At 46.2% G+C, this 18,214-nt stretch overlaps 1 protein-coding gene and 1 pseudogene across 2 annotated transcripts in view; both read left to right on the forward strand.

Annotated features, from left to right (window-relative positions):
• Window positions 1–18,214, forward strand: part of LOC124612474 — a 775,045-nt gene that overhangs the window by 562,119 nt on the left and 194,712 nt on the right. The gene's annotated exons all lie outside the window — the stretch shown is intronic.
• Window positions 8,783–8,900, forward strand: LOC124614466 (annotated as a pseudogene).

The raw sequence follows: 18,214 nt of genomic DNA on the forward strand, positions 1-18,214 counted from the left end.
GCAAACATCTACATCCACATGACTACTCTGCAATTCACATTTAAGTGCTTGGCAGAGGGTTCATCGAACCACAATCATACTATCTCCCTACCATTCCACTCCCGAACAGCGCGCGGGAAAAACGAACACCTAAACCTTTCTGTTCGAGCTCTGATTTCTCTTATTTTATTTTGATGATCATTCCTACCTAAGTAGGTTGGGCTCAACAAAATATTTTCGCATTCGGAAGAGAAAGTTGGTGACTGAAATTTCGTAAATAGATCTCGCCGCGACGAAAAACGTCTTTGCTTTAATGACTTCCATCCCAATTCGCGTATCATATCTGCCACACTCTCTCCCCTATTACGTGATAATACAAAACGAGCTGCCCTTTTTTGCACCCTTTCGATGTCCTCCGTCAATCCCACCTGGTAAGGATCCCACGCCGCGCAGCAATATTCTAACAGAGGACGAACTAGTGTAGTGTAAGCTGTCTCTTTAGTGGACTTGTTGCATCTTCTAAGTGTCCTGCCAATGAAACGCAACCTTTGGCTCGCGTTCCCCACATTATTATCTATGTGGTCTTTCCAACTGAAGTTGTTCGTAATTTTAACACCCAGGTACGTAGTTGAATTCACAGCCTTGAGAATTGTACTATTTATCGAGTAATCGAATTCCAAGGGATTTCTTTTGGAACTCATGTGGATCACCTCACACTTTTCGTTATTTAGCGTCAACTGCCACCTGCCACACCATACAGCAATCTTTTCTAAATCGCTTTGCAACTGATACTGGTCTTCGGATAACCTTAGTAGACGGTAAATTACAGCATCATCTGCGAACAACCTAAGAGAACTGCTCAGATTGTCAGCAAGGCCATTTATATACACTCCTGGAAATGGAAAAAAGAACACATTGACACCGGTGTGTCAGACCCACCATACTTGCTCCGGACACTGCGAGAGGGCTGTACAAGCAATGATCACACGCACGGCACAGCGGACACACCAGGAACCGCGGTGTTGGCCGTCGAATGGCGCTAGCTGCGCAGCATTTGTGCACCGCCGCCGTCAGTGTTAGCCAGTTTGCCGTGGCATACGGAGCTCCATCGCAGTCTTTAACACTGGTAGCATGCCGCGACAGCGTGGACGTGAACCGTATGTGCAGTTGACGGACTTTGAGCGAGGGCGTATAGTGGGCATGCGGGAGGCCGGGTGGACGTACCGCCGAATTGCTCAACACGTGGGGCGTGAGGTCTCCACAGTACATCGATGTTGTCGCCAGTGGTCGGCGGAAGGTGCACGTGCCCGTCGACCTGGGACCGGACCGCAGCGACGCACGGATGCACGCCAAGACCGTAGAATCCTACGCAGTGCCGTAGGGGACCGCACCGCCACTTCCCAGCAAATTAGGGACACTGTTGCTCCTGGGGTATCGGCGAGGACCATTCGCAACCGTCTCCATGAAGCTGGGCTACGGTCCCGCACACCGTTAGGCCGTCTTCCGCTCACGCCCCAACATCGTGCAGCCCGCGTCCAGTGGTGTCGCGACAGGCGTGAATGGAGGGACGAATGGAGACGTGTCGTCTTCAGCGATGAGAGTCGCTTCTGCCTTGGTGCCAATGATGGTCGTATGCGTGTTTGGCGCCGCGCAGGTGGGCGCCACAATCAGGACTGCATACGACCGAGGCACACAGGGCCAACACCCGGCATCATGGTGTGGGGAGCGATCTCCTACACTGGCCGTACACCACTGGTGATCGTCGAGGGGACACTGAATAGTGCACGGTACATCCAAACCGTCATCGAACCCATCGTTCTACCATTCCTAGACCGGCAAGGGAACTTGCTGTTCCAACAGGACAATGCACGTCCGCATGTATCCCGTGCCACCCAACGTGCTCTAGAAGGTGTAAGTCAACTACCCTGGCCAGCAAGATCTCCGGATCTGTCCCCCATTGAGCATGTTTGGGACTGGATGAAGCGTCGTCTCACGCGGTCTGCACGTCCAGCACGAACGCTGGTCCAACTGAGGCGCCAGGTGGAAATGGCATGGCAAGCCGTTCCACAGGACTACATCCAGCATCTCTACGATCGTCTCCATGGGAGAATAGCAGCCTGCATTGCTGCGAAAGGTGGATATACACTGTACTAGTGCCAACATTGTGCATGCTCTGTTGCCTGTGTCTATGTGCCTGTGGTTCTGTCAGTGTGATCATGTGATGTATCTGACCCCAGGAATGTGTCAATAAAGTTTCCCCTTCCTGGGACAATGAATTCACGGTGTTCTTATTTCAGTTTCCAGGAGTGTAGATCAGGAACAGCAGAGGTCCCAGGACGCTTCCCTGGGGAACACCTGATATCACTTCAGTTTTACTCGATGATTTGCCGTCTATTACTACGAACCACGACTACAGAGTCAGTGGGGTTCTGGACGGTACCGCCAGGGATGTGGAGCCACGCCGACTCCAGTACCGTGTCCAGTTGCGCTACGTTTCTCGGTTGAGGATCCATGGCGTGAATAGCCCGATCGATGTAGTCCCACAGCTTCTCGACTAGGTTTAAATCCGAGGAATTTGGTGGCCAGGGGAGCACGGTAAACACATCCAGCTGCTCTTCGAACCGCGCATGTACACTACGAGCTGTCTGACACGTTGCATTGTCCTGCTGCTAGATGCCATTACGCCTAGGAAAATATAATGTGTGTAGTGATGGATATGGTCCTCAAGAACAGATGAATACTTGTGTCGATCCATTGTGCCTTTCAGAATGACGAGATGACTCAGGGAATGCCACGAAAACATCCCCAGACCATATCGCTCCCACCTCCGCCCGGAGCCCTTCCAATGACTGTTTCACGCCCTTTCACGCCAAGAGACATCTGCTCGATGGAGCCTAAGACGTAATTAATGTTTAGAAGGCCACCTGTCAACACTCAGTGGACGCCCGATTGCGGTAAGCAGTCAGCACGAACCAGGCATCTGCTGCGGAGACCTATACGGAGTAACGTTCGCTGAGCGGCCGTTGAGGAGATGCGTAGCTCTCTGGTTCATCTGGTCAATCTGTTGCTCAACGGTTGCACCACAGTTGCCTCGGGGCTGCTTTTGAATAGCGCTGTTTCATACTTCTGGAGTAGTCTTAAAGAAGAGCTACAGTTGTGCTGTTCCCAAGACAGTGTTGCCATCGCGTGATGACCGAAGAAATCAAAATTTGTGTGACGCGAGGTTGGAAAAAAATGAATATGACACTTATTCGCAAGACGGTGACTGTGTTCCTCTTAAGTTAGGCATTGTGCCTACTCTACGTCGCAGGGGATGACGAGTCCGCCCCAGGTAGCTGAGTGGTCAGCGCGAAAGATTGTCAATCCTAAGGGCCCGGGTTCGATTCCCGGCTGGGTCGGAGATTTTCTCCGCTCAGGGACTGGGTGTTGTGTTGTCCTAATCATCATCATTTCATCCCCATCGCCACGCAAGTCGCCGAAGTGGCGTCAAATTGAAAGACTTGCACCAGGCGAGCGGTCTACCCGACGGGAGGCCCTCGTCACACGACACTAACTAGCTAAGGGGCTGACGACATCGGACATCGTACATCGTCAAATGGTGGTGCGACAGATAACCGCTGCGGCCTTTTTTGATGAGAGAGATGTAGATGACGCCATTTTGCATTGGTGCCAACAACACGAAGAGCAGCTACAATAAAGTATACACACTAATCAGTTGCACTTCGTGAATAAAAGGAAGTAATTATTTCCAATTCCACGTTGCACATACTTGAGTCTCCCTGTCTCATATCCATTGATGGTAAAACATGTACTGAAACATTTTTGCGAAAATATAAAAATGTTTTGCAAAACGCCGCCTACGTTTCACAAAAAACATATACAAAAATGGTGTGTCTACTACTCCAGTCCGATCGAGGAACGATGGAGGTTCGCGCATGTCGGGGCACGGACGGAGATTGCATTGTTGACGATTCCAAGCGGCAGTTGCGGGACGCGCATGCGCATGCTTTCCGCTTGAAGAAAGCATATATCGTGCAAACTACGTATCTCGCTTGCTTAAACAACGTTTATCTCTTACCACCACAATCGCCGGTCGCTGTGGCCGAGCGGTTCTAGGCGCTTCAGTCCGGAACCGCGCGACTGCTACGGTCGGCCGGCCGCGGTGGCCGAGCGGTTCTAGGCGCTTCAGTCAGGAACCGCGCGACTGCTACGGTCGCAGGTTCGAATCCTGCCCCGGGCATGGATGTGTGTGATGTCCTTAGATTAGTCAGGTTTAAGTAGTACTAAGTTCTAGGGGACTGATGACCTCCGATGTCAAGTCCCATAGTGCTCAGAGCTATTTGAACCACCACAATCAGCGACAACAACTCGCAACAAATGAAATCGAAATTCACTAAACAACTCGCTGCGACCCCGTGTAATGCTCGCATTAGCTACGGCGTTCACAGCAGACCGCTCAGAACATACTGAACGCTCATTGGCTGTCGGAGAATACATGACGTAGGTGCGAAATACAAGCACCAACGCGACAGCCATCGTTCGTGACTCCAACTATAGTAAATCATTATTTGTAAATTACACGGATCCAAGTGTAGTGGTGGGGGTCCATGATACCGCTCCACCAAAAAAAATTGTAAAAAGCGTTCGTATTTTTGCAACATTTATTTCGAAATTTCTCAGCTGACGGGGAGAATACCTAGTACTGAAACAAAGTCTGTCGATAATCGAAAGAATTGTAGATAGTGATAAGCTATGTGCTAAGTGTAATATTGACAGTTGTGAGTACACACTACATTGTTATACCATGTAAATTATGGTGTAGTTTAAGTTTAGAAAGTCAGTTCTTATATCAATTGTATATACATCGCAAATTTGGGATAGTAATTATTATCTGGTAGGCCTTTGTGGCGCATTAAAAGTGGAGTTTTGTGGTAATGGATGGGAGGTTGTGGTAATGGATGGGAGGAAGTTGAACATCCCCGATAGCCGAGCCTTTCCGGTATATTGGGGTGGGGGGGAGGGGGGGGCGATCCTGCCCGGGATCGAATTCGCTTCGCGCATTGACTACGAGTGCTGTCGGGCTGGCCAACCCGGATGTGGTGTTTAGGCGCTTTCCCACATCCAACTAAGTGAATGCCGTGCTAGTAGGCTCGTGCCGCCGTAGATACACGCTGCGCAAACATTTGGAAACGTTCTCACACATGAACATAGTTTCACTCTAGACGCAGATAGAAGGGGGACATTCCGTCCCGGGAGAGTGTCGACAGGAAGGGCATCCTCCCACGAACCGGCACTAATGTGCCCCAACATGTACAACAATGCCCACATCGTACAAGAAACGGGAAAAGACGAAGGAGGAGGAAGGGAGGAGACAGTAACCAACTGTGATGTGCGTACTGTAAGACCTTCGGTACACACACCATTAGATTATTTGACTTGTCGCTCTAACGAAGTAGGCGAGTGTGAGTAATATCTCTCGTGGTCTTATCGTGGCGTGTTTATCTTCTGCCGTTAGGTCAGATGATAGAAATGCCACTTGCACGCTTAGAGTAGCAGATTGATGGTGACCAACTTTAAACAGAACTTGATTAATTTTCACACACATTTATTAAAATAATAACAATCATAAACCTTGCTTAACTTGATTCTGGATGCTATTTACAATTGACAATCTGAAGTTCCTTTGGTATTGGTATGTTAATCTTATTCTCACATATATCTCTGATACTTGACAAAAGTGTCCATACATTTATCTTCATGGCTATGTACAGGAATATGATAATCTTATTAGGCGCAAAGTGAAACTTGACTGTAGACTGGTACAGAATGGTGCAGACAAATGCAGACTGACTAATCGGAGGTCTCTACACTCGTTATAATACCTCGCGCGTTCATGTATCACTGCACGAGTGTGATCCGCGAGGAGAAAAGGTTCTACGTTAGCAGCAATCTCATTGGCTGCGTTACATATTAATACGCGTATCGGCGGAAGCAGAATTTGGTCCGTCTCTATGGCAGCACCATCTCGTAGTGCGGAGACGGACGAGCGCTGCGCCTGCGCTGTTGTGCTTAGCGGGACGCGCTCTAGTGGGAACGTTGTGTACGCGCTGACTACGCGGAACTATGTACACAACACAAACTGTCCCCGATCCACGCAGAACCGACTCCTGGTTCCGCACCTGTGTAGAATTCTATACTTATTAATTTATCTGTTGTTACAGCTTGCCTAAACGAAGTACCTATCTTTGACTGGGACGCCACTGTGCCGTGTTGTCCTTCGGGGAGAATTGGCGAAATTAATCATATTCTCAGGACAATTAAAAACTGGAACACGGCAGCATGAACTTTCCTGTATGTGGTATTTGTACTGTTGCGATAAGAATAACGCACAACAGGTTAAGGAACTGTGACGAGCAAGGTATACAATACCCCAAGTAGTTCCAAAACTTCGATTGGCCCTGTATGCAGCGCTGGGAAATGATTAACGGTCAACCCTCTTCTCCAGAATAAAGGGAAAAGGAGCCACAGTTTTGGTCTAGGAAGGGACAGGTTGGGAGTCATCAGTACTTATGGATCCCCTTTTGTTTGTCGTGTTTCAGTATTTTGTAATATACACTGGCAGAATGAGGATTGAGCATTTCCCTCATACCTTACACCCAGAGCCGGCCGCTGTGGCCGAGCGGTTCTTGGCGCTTCCGTCCGGAACCACGCGGCTGATACAGTCACAGGTTCGAATCCTGCCTCGGGCATGGGTGTGTGCGATGTCCTTAGGTTAGTTAGGTTTAAGTAGTTCTGAATCTTGGGGACTGATGACCTCAGATGTTAAATTCCATAGTGCTTGGAGCCATTTGAACTATTTTTAATCTACACCCAGGACAGTTTACAGAGAAATGTCGAATTCCAAGGCCGTATTGACCCCACATATTATTCCGTGCACATAGTCTGGCTTCTACAGAGAGAGAAGTCCCATGTACGAGTACTAAACGTCCTTTGTATGCACGCACTAGAGGAAAGACGTAGATCATAGTTGTTGTTGTTACCCATTCCTGGAGAGGTGCGTGCTGGCTGGTATACGACGCTGTTGCCTCGGGTTCTTTGGGAAAACATATGCGAAAGACTACATGCCGCTATTGACAGTACGGTACTTGCGCCATTATTCGCCGCGTAGTTGCCTCTGTTCGCTGAAGAACGTTTGTGTGTGTGTGTGTGTGTGTGTGTGTGTTTTAATGCGCGTATGAATCTGTGCTATCTACGTGGACGTGACTTCGCATTGGTATACGAATGTTTTCGTACTACGTTGACGTCATTTTTCTTAGTGCGCCGAAATATTAAAATTGTTAAAATGATAAAACCACGATTCCGCTGTGGCTGCGCCATGATGTAGTTTATTATTTTCTTATGTCTTGTCACATTGTACATGTTACGAAGCCAAAATTCTAAACGGTAAGGATTCTTTAGATTAAGCTATCTTTAATCAGTGACGGGGTTTGAAGACTGCAATTCTTTACTACTCAAGGTCCCACTGTGGGTGGTACTCTGTCGCTTTCCGCCGATCTTTGAACAGACTTACCCAGCCAGTCATAGGTAGACTCCGAATACATGACATTTTTGCCAGAAGTGAAATATGTGACAAGGTAGGACCGACTGAGAGTGGCATCCTTTGAAATTTTTGTTATATGGTCATTATACCGTGCTCCGTGGCACGTTTCCGTATGACGTTTCGTCTTCTAATGCTGGAAACTTCATCAAAGACTATACAGACTCACGTAGCAGTTTCAAACTTAAACAAGCTTAGCAAGCCCAACTGTTTATTTGTATCTATGCAGTGGACTGGTCGTGACGTCATCAGACCTCTGCCCGTTGCCCATGGGAAATACGAGCCCCAAACGAACTTGTGACGTGACACTAGTTGCCTTGCCGGACATAACATCGCGAACGCTCGACCACGTGCGAGGCCAGATGGGAAATTAGTATCTGAATGAAAAGATAACCACTGAAGTCCTTAACCTGGCCATGTTTCTTTTTGTACACTTCACCGCATGTGTTTGGGATTTTGTATACCGCTGCTGTGGCAATCGACGGGAACAGGTCCTCTGCAGTGTTCAAATATTCACGCACCTTTCTTGTTGGTGCAATGTATGTGTCAATACTGTCTCTTCTTAGCCCTTACTGTTGTGATTGTTTTATCAAAATCCAGTGATTGCAGTGCTGGGATGTACAGAAAGACCACGGAAATATAAATGCATCGAAACAACTTTAACGTAAAAGGAAGAGGATTGAAATTAGGCAACTTGTGGGCCTTAGTGCTAAATAAAGCGAACCGCGCAAACTCTCCCCCATTATCAGCTCCATGAGAGACGTTTTCGCGACTCCACGACCGTAGGGAGCGGTCTGACAACGTAAACGACACGACCGTAGAGTGAGTGGACGTGCGTAAACAGTTAGGGTTCCGCGCTCGTTTAATTTTGAAACCACTGTCAGTGTCTGTACAGCCTCTGGCGACGTCTCCAGCAGTAGGAGACTTTAGGAACAGAGACATGCCTTGGACGAAGGATCTAGTACCGGCATTGAAAGCCTGCAGTATACCATCGGAGGAGATTTGATCTCTGGATTTGTAGTTGGACATTTATTCACACAACGATTGTTAACCAAGTAGCTATTACTGTATAGTCAATTTTAATCAACAAAAAAGTAATTGAAATGTAGAAATGAGTTAAAAGTTTTCATATTTACATCCATACTGTGCAGAACAGTGATGTGCATGGCCGAGCGTAATTTCTAGTGTACCAGTATGGGCAGTATGGGCAACGACCTTGCCGCAGTGGCTACACCGGTTCCCGTGAGATCACCGAAGTTAAGCGCTGTCGGGCGTGGTCGGCACTTGGATGGGTGACCATCCAGGCCGCCATGCGCCGTTGCCATTTTTCGGGATGCACTCAGCCTCGTGATGCCAATTGAGGAGCTACTCGACCGAATAGTAGCGGCTTCGGTCAAGAATACCATCATAACGACCAGGAGAGCGGTGTGCTGACCCCACGCCCCTCCTATCCGCATCCTCCACTGAGGATGACACGGCGGTCGGATGGTCCCGGTAGGCCACTCGTGACCTGAAGACGGAGTACCAGTTATTATGACTTCTTCCTGTTCTATTCAGGTATGGAGCACGGGAACAAGGCCTCTTTGCGCCTGTAAGGAATCTAATCTTGTCCCCAAGATGCACGGCACCGATATGTAGGGGGTTGAAGTATATTCCTCGATGCGTCATTTAAAGCTCGTTCTTGAAACTTAAGTAGACTCTCCGTATTTTCCGTCTATCTGACAGTCTGTGCCAATTCATTTTCTTCAGTATGTTCGTGACACTCTTCCATAGGTCAAAACAAACTTGTTAGCATTCGCGCTGCCCTTCTCTGTATAGTTCAGTATCCCCTGTTAATACCACACGCTTGAGCAATATTCTAGGATGGGTCGCACGAGTCATTGGCAAGCTATCTTCTTTGTAGACTGATTGCTATTTCACTGATATTCTACCAATAAACCGAAATCTGCTACCTGCCTTACACGCGACTGAGCTGCTTTGGCCACTCCGTTCGAAGTGGTACACCCAGGTATCTGTGAGAGTTGACTGATGTCAATTGTGACTCGTCGATGTAGTATTCATGTAGAAGGAAAATATGTCATATGCATATTAACAGTGGTTGACATCGAGCATGCTAATACGCGAGACTTACTACCAAAGCATAGGGATAAAATAGTTCTCTTTTAGCAGAATACCTCGCCATTTCACATACAGGTGAAGGTTGTACCCAATCGCAATACGCACATTATATACTCAGCTAGCGACGGTAAATCTACGTATGGATAGTCTATTGATTGAATCCCACTCCTTTCGGAAACCAGTCCAGAAATGTTGATCGCTCTCGCTGTTACGCTATACGAGCACTTTAAAATGTGGCGTACTGTGTGAGGAAAATTTGTAGCGTTGTCCTTTCACGGCTGCCGGCCTGGGTGGCCGAGCGGTTCTATGCGCTACAGTCTGGAACCGGGCGACCGCTACGGTCGCAGTTTCGAATCCTGCCTAGAGGCATGGATGTGTGTGGTGTCCTTAGGTTAGTTAGCTTTAAGTAGTTCTAAGTTCTAGGAGACTGATGACCTCAGAAGTTAAGTCCCATAGTGCTCAGAGCCATTTGAACCATTTTTCACGGCTGACTAGGATTTTTGGATTTTTTTTTTTTTGTATTTATGGTACGTAAAGTTCATAACTCAAATATCAGTATTCCAAAGCAGTCCGATGAAACTCTCAAAAATTCGAGAAAATCTGTTTTGAAGTTTTCGAGCGTCTTTAAGATCAGAAAGTAAGCTCGATATTTCGACTGGCCGTATGGCTTTGTGGTAGAATACTGTACGACCATTTCCGTCAAGTGTAAAATAAATGAAGGTCAAAAGTAACTCAATTTGTATTGTTTTATTTTAATTTATAAAGCTTATTAACATTTGTGTGCGAAATGTAATTAGAAATAAGAAGAGGTTCGTTTTTCACACAAAAGGCAATTAGATGCGTGTTAATCAGCATAATTTGATGAATTTTATATTTAAATGACGCAGGTATTCAAACTGAATGGCAAGAAAAACGAAAAATAATCGGAACGATACTCGAAACAGCGATCATCAGTCTCGAGAGGTACTCATTTTTTCTCATCTTTGTGTATTTTACGCATGACAGAAACGCTTGTGTCATTTCGTTTAAAGATTTGCTTCAGCCAGGAGTCGAACACTGGCCACCTACGTGGCAGATGGGCATTCGAACACAGAACCATCCTGCCAATCGAAAAATCTGCTTTATTTAATGGTGTGAAAGGCGCTTGGAAAACTTCAAAGTCGATTTTCCCAAGAATTTTTGAGGGTTGCACAGTGTTGTGTCTAGGAATCCTGCAGACTCGGTTCGCTAGACAAACAGTCAAACAACTCGTATTAATGAGTTTTATTACAACAAAACAATTACAATACTAAACACAGATATGTGTCGCAAGCAAACTCATCATCAGAATAGCCAGACAAAAGTCTGTGCTACATAGAGATTCCTAACGAAGTGGCTAACGTTGAAGCTGCTATAGAAGTGGACCGCCACCAGTCGGGCGCGGCGCTTGTGTCGTTTCGTCGCTGCTGTTGCGTTGTCGTCCTGGAGGGAAATTTGTCAGCGCACGATAGGCTGGCCTCTTCTCACAGCCTTTTCTTCTGTGTCGTTTCCGACTGACGTGCTGGCGCTGACTTTACGCCGTAACACACAGAAATGCTCGGGAAGACTGATATTTGAGTTTGGAACGTCTCGTACCATAAACAATTTTTTTTTTACAAAAATCGGAGTGCTGCGTGGCTTTCTTGTGAGTCATCGACGCCAGTTAACCTGCGTAACGGGAAGAATAGTGGAATGTGGGTTCGCTGAACCGTGCGACAGCATCCGGCGAACAGACACGTGGGAGCGGCGCCGCAGTAAACGCTGTGGCCAAACCGGAAACCGGAGTGTGGTTGAGTCTGGGGGTTGTCTGCGCGCACAGTGGTCGCCGTTGTGTGGCCGCGCCGCCTCAAAGGTGTCGGCGCTAGCCAGGCCCTGCCGGGCCAGACCGCTTGATTTACTGTGCGGGTTAAAACTGGACGCCGCTGTCCGCCGGCGGCGGGAGGCGCCACCGTCTTGCAGAGGGCAGTTGCCTCGGAACAGGCACCCAAGGGTGGGGGGGGGGGGGGTCGCCAAATGTGCGCCCCCCACCTCCTCAGCGGAGCAATTTACTAAAAGCATTTATCATTTGTATCATAAAAAGATAGATATAGATAAGAAAGATAAGATGTAGATAAGAAACATATAGATAAGAAAAATTCCGCCTTTTACGACTGAAGGTTTATTTTATTTTCTACCGAACATGTTTCATCTGTTCATTCTAGGCATCATAGTTTTCTAAAATACAGGGTGCATCAAAAAGAATCATCCGATGTGGCGCATCTATATTCCCGAAACTAATAAACATATACAGTGAATTTTGTTTTTTAATGAACGGAAACTAAAAAAAAAATAAAAAATAAAAAAAGATTGTTTCGTTCCTTTTGATAGATGTTTAAAATGCTCCGCTTGAGATATACTGCGTATGTCAGTGCGGTATTCAAATTGTTCCCACACTCTTGAGATATAGCTTCCACAGCTGCTGTTATGCGATGTCTCACTTCATTCATTGTTGCTGGTATTCTCACATTATGACAGTTCACCTTTCCATTTAAATGTAATGTTGCCTCCTCAGCTAAACACTAAGCGTGGAAGAAAACTGTCATCCTCCATATTGCCAAAAACGAAATTACAGAACTCCACACGCTGTCGTTTATAACCTTCACGAAGCGCTAGCAGTAGCTCAATGGCCGGCCGATTGTGACCGAGCGGTTGTAGGCGCTTCAGTCCGGAACCGCGCTGCTGCTACGGTCGCAGGTTCGAATGCTGCCTCGGGCATGGATGTGTGTGATGTCGTTAGGTTAGTTAGGTTTAAATAGTTCTAAGTCTAGGGGACTGATGACCTCAGATGTTACGTCCCATAGTGCTTAGAGCCAATTTTGAGTAGCTGAATTTTGTTTGGTTTCATGTGTAAATGTCGACGCAACACCGCCAGACGGACGTCGGGGGCATGTTGAGCTGTCGAGCAGCACGGCGAACGGATTTCTGCGGACTCCTTGTGAAACTCTAGCGGGTGCGTTCGACGTCTGTGTCAGACACTCGGGGACGGCCCGGCGATTTGCCTTTACGTAGGTGGATCCAAACCATACCTAGTATGAAAGACACGGTGAACCATTATTACTGACCCGTACTGCACAAAACGGTTTCTGTTGTCCCGACACTATTTTTACTAGAACTGAAATCGGCGCACACTGCTGCTACCTAGCGGGAACCATGTAAAACTCGACAGTTTGCTTTTTCCTGTAGTACATTGTTCACCCACATATCTCGAATGACATAATAGTTAGTTTTTTTTTTAACTCGGATGATTCTGTTTTATACAGGCTGTATAATTCCGTGATTGTACGTATTTTGTTACGAGATCTGTCGTGTTGATTATTTACAGATACCTTACATGGTACTGATTTGTGACTTTCATTATTCTCTTCTTTTCGTGTTGCCACTGGTTCGTCTGTAGCCACTAGATGCACACAGTCCGGGTTCCCAATTGACAGCAGGTCACATTTAGATATTTTCAGTACACATAACAATTTCTGTTGCCATAGTACATGGCCATGCTCACTTGCTGTAGGGTTCGTTGCGGGACGTCTACAGCTCCCATAATCCCTTTAGTTTCCAAATTTGTCATCCAGCTTTCTGAGGGGTCTCACAGATGGCAAGGAATTGTTTAAAGTTACGAGCTATATTTGTCGCAGGATACTTTTCATTGAGGGCTGGCCCATGTGGAGTACATCTAACAGGCTGTATGCTTAAACACTGCCAGAAAAATGCATTGCGAGTGTGTCTAGACGTTACTTCCATTCTCCTTCCTCCCGCCCCCTCCCTCCCTGACTGTCCCCTCCCTCCTTTCGTACTAAAACACTGTTGGCAACACATACTTTATAAAACAGCCTTTTGTATTCACCAAATTAGTTTGGCGCCCTACGTAAAAGTAATAGGAAGCGAATCCCGTACCACAGAAAACTAGTTGCTATACTGAAGGGGCGTGCTCGCTTGCTGTAACAGTCTGGCCACAGGGCAATGGAAGTTAACTGTCATTTGTTAAAAGAATGTACACAATAATACTCAACTGTAGCACGTCTCCCCACTACTACAGCGCCAGTGTAGCATTAGAGGCGACTGTACAAATAAATCCAAGTACAGTAATTGCATTTATTGGAATATTCAAACGGAACATAGAAGACTGGTATAATTGAAGACAAATAACACTTCCTGGAAGAAGTACATTCCAAAAACTAAGTCCTCAGTTTGATATGCAGCACAAGTCTGGTGGTTCCTCTTACAAATACGTATGTACCAAGTTGTATCTGGGGTGACTTCCCCTGAAGATCCACTGTATTGACAGTGGTCTTGCTCTCCGATGACTGCTGTGGACAGCAGCTCGCTGGCTACTTAGTGTCGACATCAACCGTGGACTGGTCGTACCGTCTACTCGCTGCGGGCTGAGCATAGACTGGCTGTAGAGGCACAGAGGTACTGGTTAAATTATCACACTCGACCCGCGATGACAAGCTGCTTGCTCATTGGCTATCCACGTGACGATATGTCATTAGGCGAGTAATTGGTGTCTATGGAAGGCGAGGCGTGCCAATGGAACTCCGTCGGCTGCTGTGTCCTCTTGAGGCGGCCGTCGCTATCAGCCTTGCCAAATGGTCGCGCCTGCTGATTATGCAGCTGGCGACACTACGCCGTACGAGGGGTATCGTCCTGCGGACGGCGAAGGGAGTAAAAAGTTTGATGAGAAGGCGTGGCGCTGAAGTAGAAACTCTCAACGTTGGTCTAACCCTACAAAGTGAACAATGACTGACTAATCTAATACTAATTCAGTCTGCACTGCCGCTGGAGACCATGTTTAATTCAGGTTCAGTTAACAGGCAGACATCGCAATACTCGGCGGTGACTGTGGCAACTTGACGATATTTGTTCGTAACTGCTGAAGACTTTTTCATAAATGCAGCTGGGACTGGCAGAATGATTATGTGCGTCACTTAAATATGTGGGCAGCGTAAAAATCTTCAACCGAGAACTATTTAGCGAATGACGGAAGTACTTATGGCTATCAGCGTCCTTTGTGGCTTCAAATCCAACTATTGAGGGATGAACTGTACTATCAGTAAGTCGATGCGGAATCATAATGTGGCTTCTGTTATGTGCGCGCTCTGTGTAGTAACTGGTGATAATTGTGTGACGCCACATTGGAGACTGCCTGGCGTGTGGCAGCGTATGTGGGTTTCGCGCTGTACCATATGCGAGGGAAGACACAGCCCACCGTAAAATCACGAACAAGGTGATACCCGTGGTCCGTGGCATGATGGAGCAGTATTTGCGTGATTGAAAACCACTTCCAGTCATACAGAGTTACATTTTCCCTGGTTTCCTTAGGACGATTAAGGAAAAGTTGTTGGACGCTATCTTTCAGAAGCATACAACCGATTTCTATTCCTATCCTTGACCAAGCAGAGATTGTCCTCCGCTTCAATCAACTCTTCGTCGGCGGGACGTTAAACCCTAATCTTCGTACTGCCCCTTTCAGTTCGTTGTAGTCTGGGCAGTTTCGCATAATTAGCCATCAAATATTTTGATCACAGACGTAATTTTCGACGTCAGCATTGTCCTGGGATGGATCACTAAAAACTAAACTCTAAAAACTAAACTAACAATCGGAACTGTCAGCCTACACTGGACAAAGCCTACAAAACGCGTCATAATGATAAATTATTACAGAAGACATTAATTTGTCTTTTCTTCATTTAAGATCTTTCTCCTTAACAACTCCTTCAGTAATTTTAGGAATTCTTGGAGAACAGTAATCAGTCATTTTTACAGAAAATAGTCCGTAAATGAGTAGCATCTGGGCATATAGATAGTTTTTTATCCGTTTCTTGATATACAGTGAAAAGCCAAAGAAACTGATATATCCATGCATCTTCAAATAGAGAGATATGTAAACAGGCAGAATACTGCGCTGCGGTGGGCAACGCCTATATAAGACGACAAGTGTCTGTCGCATTGTTACATCGGTTACTGCTGCTGCAGTGGCAGATTATCAAGATTTAAGTGAGTTTGAAAGTGGTGCTGTAGCCGGGGCACGACCGATGGGACACAGCATCACCGAGGTAGCGATGAAGTGTGGATTTTCCCGTACGACCATTTCACGAGTGTACCATATCAGGAATCCGCTAAAACATCAAATCTCCGACATCGCTGCGGCCGGAAAAAGATCCTGCGAGAACGGGGCCAACGACGACTGAAGAGAATTGTTCAACGTGACAGAAGTGCAACCTTTCACAAATTGCTGCAGACTTCAATGCAGGGCCTTCAACAAGTGTCAGCGGGCGATCCATTCAATGAAACATCATCGATATGACCTTTCGGTGCGCAGGGCTCGTGTACCCTTGATGGCTGCACGACACAAAGCTTTACGCCTCGCCTGGAGCCGTCAATACCGACAGTGGACTTTCGATGACTGGAAACATGTTGCCTGGTAGGACGAGTCTTGTTTCAAATTGTATCGAGCGGATGGACGTGTACGGGTTTGGAGACAACCTCATGAATCTATGGACCCTCCATGTCAACAGTGGACTGTTCAAGCTGTTGGAAGCTCCGTAATGGTGTGGTGCGTGTGCAGTTGGAGTGATATAAGACCCCTGATACGTCTAGATACGACTCTGACAGGTGACATGTATGTAATTATAATGTTTGATCACCTGCACCCATTCATATCCATTATGCATTCCGACGGACTTTGTAATTCTAACAGAACAATACGACTCGCCACATGTCCAGAATTGTTACAGACTGACTCCAGGAACTATCTTCTGAGTTTAAACACATCCACTGGGTACCAGACTCTCCAGACATGAACATTATTGAGCATATCTGGGATGCCTTGCAACGTGCTGTTCAGAAAAGATCTCCTCCCCCCCCCCTCTCCCCCTCGGACTTGTCATTTCCCTCTAGCACTACTTCAGACATCAGTCGAGTCCATGCCACGTCGTTTTGCGGCACTTCCTGGTGCATAGGGGGCGGGGGGCTACATGATATTAGGCAGGTGTACGTTTCTTTGGCTCTTCAGTATATGATTTATGCAGGATGATTCAGCTCCCATACCGCCTGGATTCATGTAACCCGGAAAGCCTTCAGAAACCATGTGAGAGGTTTTCATATTCTCTCGCTGGCTACATGCAAACTATTATAGTTGGCGCCACAGACGATAGACGTCGAGCTAAACCTCGTTCCGCGCACTTACGTCACTCATTCTACGACAGCCATTTTCTCTAAGGTTCTGAGTTCTCTGCTGTGAATGTCATACTCATGTGAGCATTAAACGTGATCGTTGTAATTTATTTAGTGAATTTTTATTCAATTTATTTTGAGTTGTTATCGCCGATGGTGGTGGTAAGCGACAAATTGTACGCAAGCAAGTGAGAGACGTAATTTTCCTGGTAACAATGCAATCCCCGTCCGCTTATCGACCTGCGCGAATCGTCGTCGTTCTTGGATCTGACTATAATCATACAGAAGAAATGAACAGGACGTTTTTGTAGGAAATTTAATGTACTTCAATTTTGTAGTGGGATACATAAGTGCAGTTTACCAGTGCAAGGAAGTATTAAAAGAAAAAAACCATTGCTGTGGTTAACACTCATTTTTCCCGTATACCTGCGAGTATTAAAACTTGAAACTCAGGGTGTGGTGCTGAATGAATCTAGTCGATTAATGAATAATATTAGTCTAGTGACCACCTCATGGCCGTAGGTATTCCCAAGAAAACTCAAAGAAAAGTTTGAAAACATCTTGAATATAACGCAAACTCTGACCCCTTGTCCTAAAAATTGGTAGTTTTATAATGGGACGGATGAACTTTTGGCAGAAACAATATGTGCCAACATGTTGACATAGCACCCAAAATCAAATACTGCCCAGTTACCGTAGTTGACGCAGAACTGTCCTTTTCTGTTGATAAAAATGTTTTGAGTGCTCGAAGATACAATCGTACTGCCTAACATTTGGATCAGTGCTTGAGGGTTTATGTATACTGTAGAAGAGAAATGTAAAATAATTTGTAAATGATAATTTAGTTCTTTAGTATTAATTAATGGTTAATGTTGTTCAAAAATAACTGATTATATGTTGTTTTTGAAATAAAATATTATGGATTTCTTATGCATGTGCCTCTGAGTGCGATATATCTCGAAATTGGACATTTGTATATCGTTTGTATCGCGGCGACTAATTCGCATCACTTTAACTTGTTAACGACAACAATAGCAAAGAAGGAACAGTATTAGAAACACGGCATCCATATTCTATTTGCAATTTTTTTTAAAACTAATCTCAAAAAGTACCCCGCCTGAGCTCTATCATAAAGCATACCGATCATGAGACCAACATTCTAAATGTCCCGATTTTCGCGGGCGCTCTTCCTTGCAATCGATGTGCACAGGCCCAACTTCGAGATATATCGCACGCAGTAACTACTATGTCTTTTATTATTTCATCAGTTAAGCATTTTTCATGTATACT

The sequence above is a fragment of the Schistocerca americana genome, chromosome 4 (assembly GCF_021461395.2).
Source record: "Schistocerca americana isolate TAMUIC-IGC-003095 chromosome 4, iqSchAmer2.1, whole genome shotgun sequence".
NCBI lineage: Eukaryota > Metazoa > Arthropoda > Insecta > Orthoptera > Acrididae > Schistocerca > Schistocerca americana.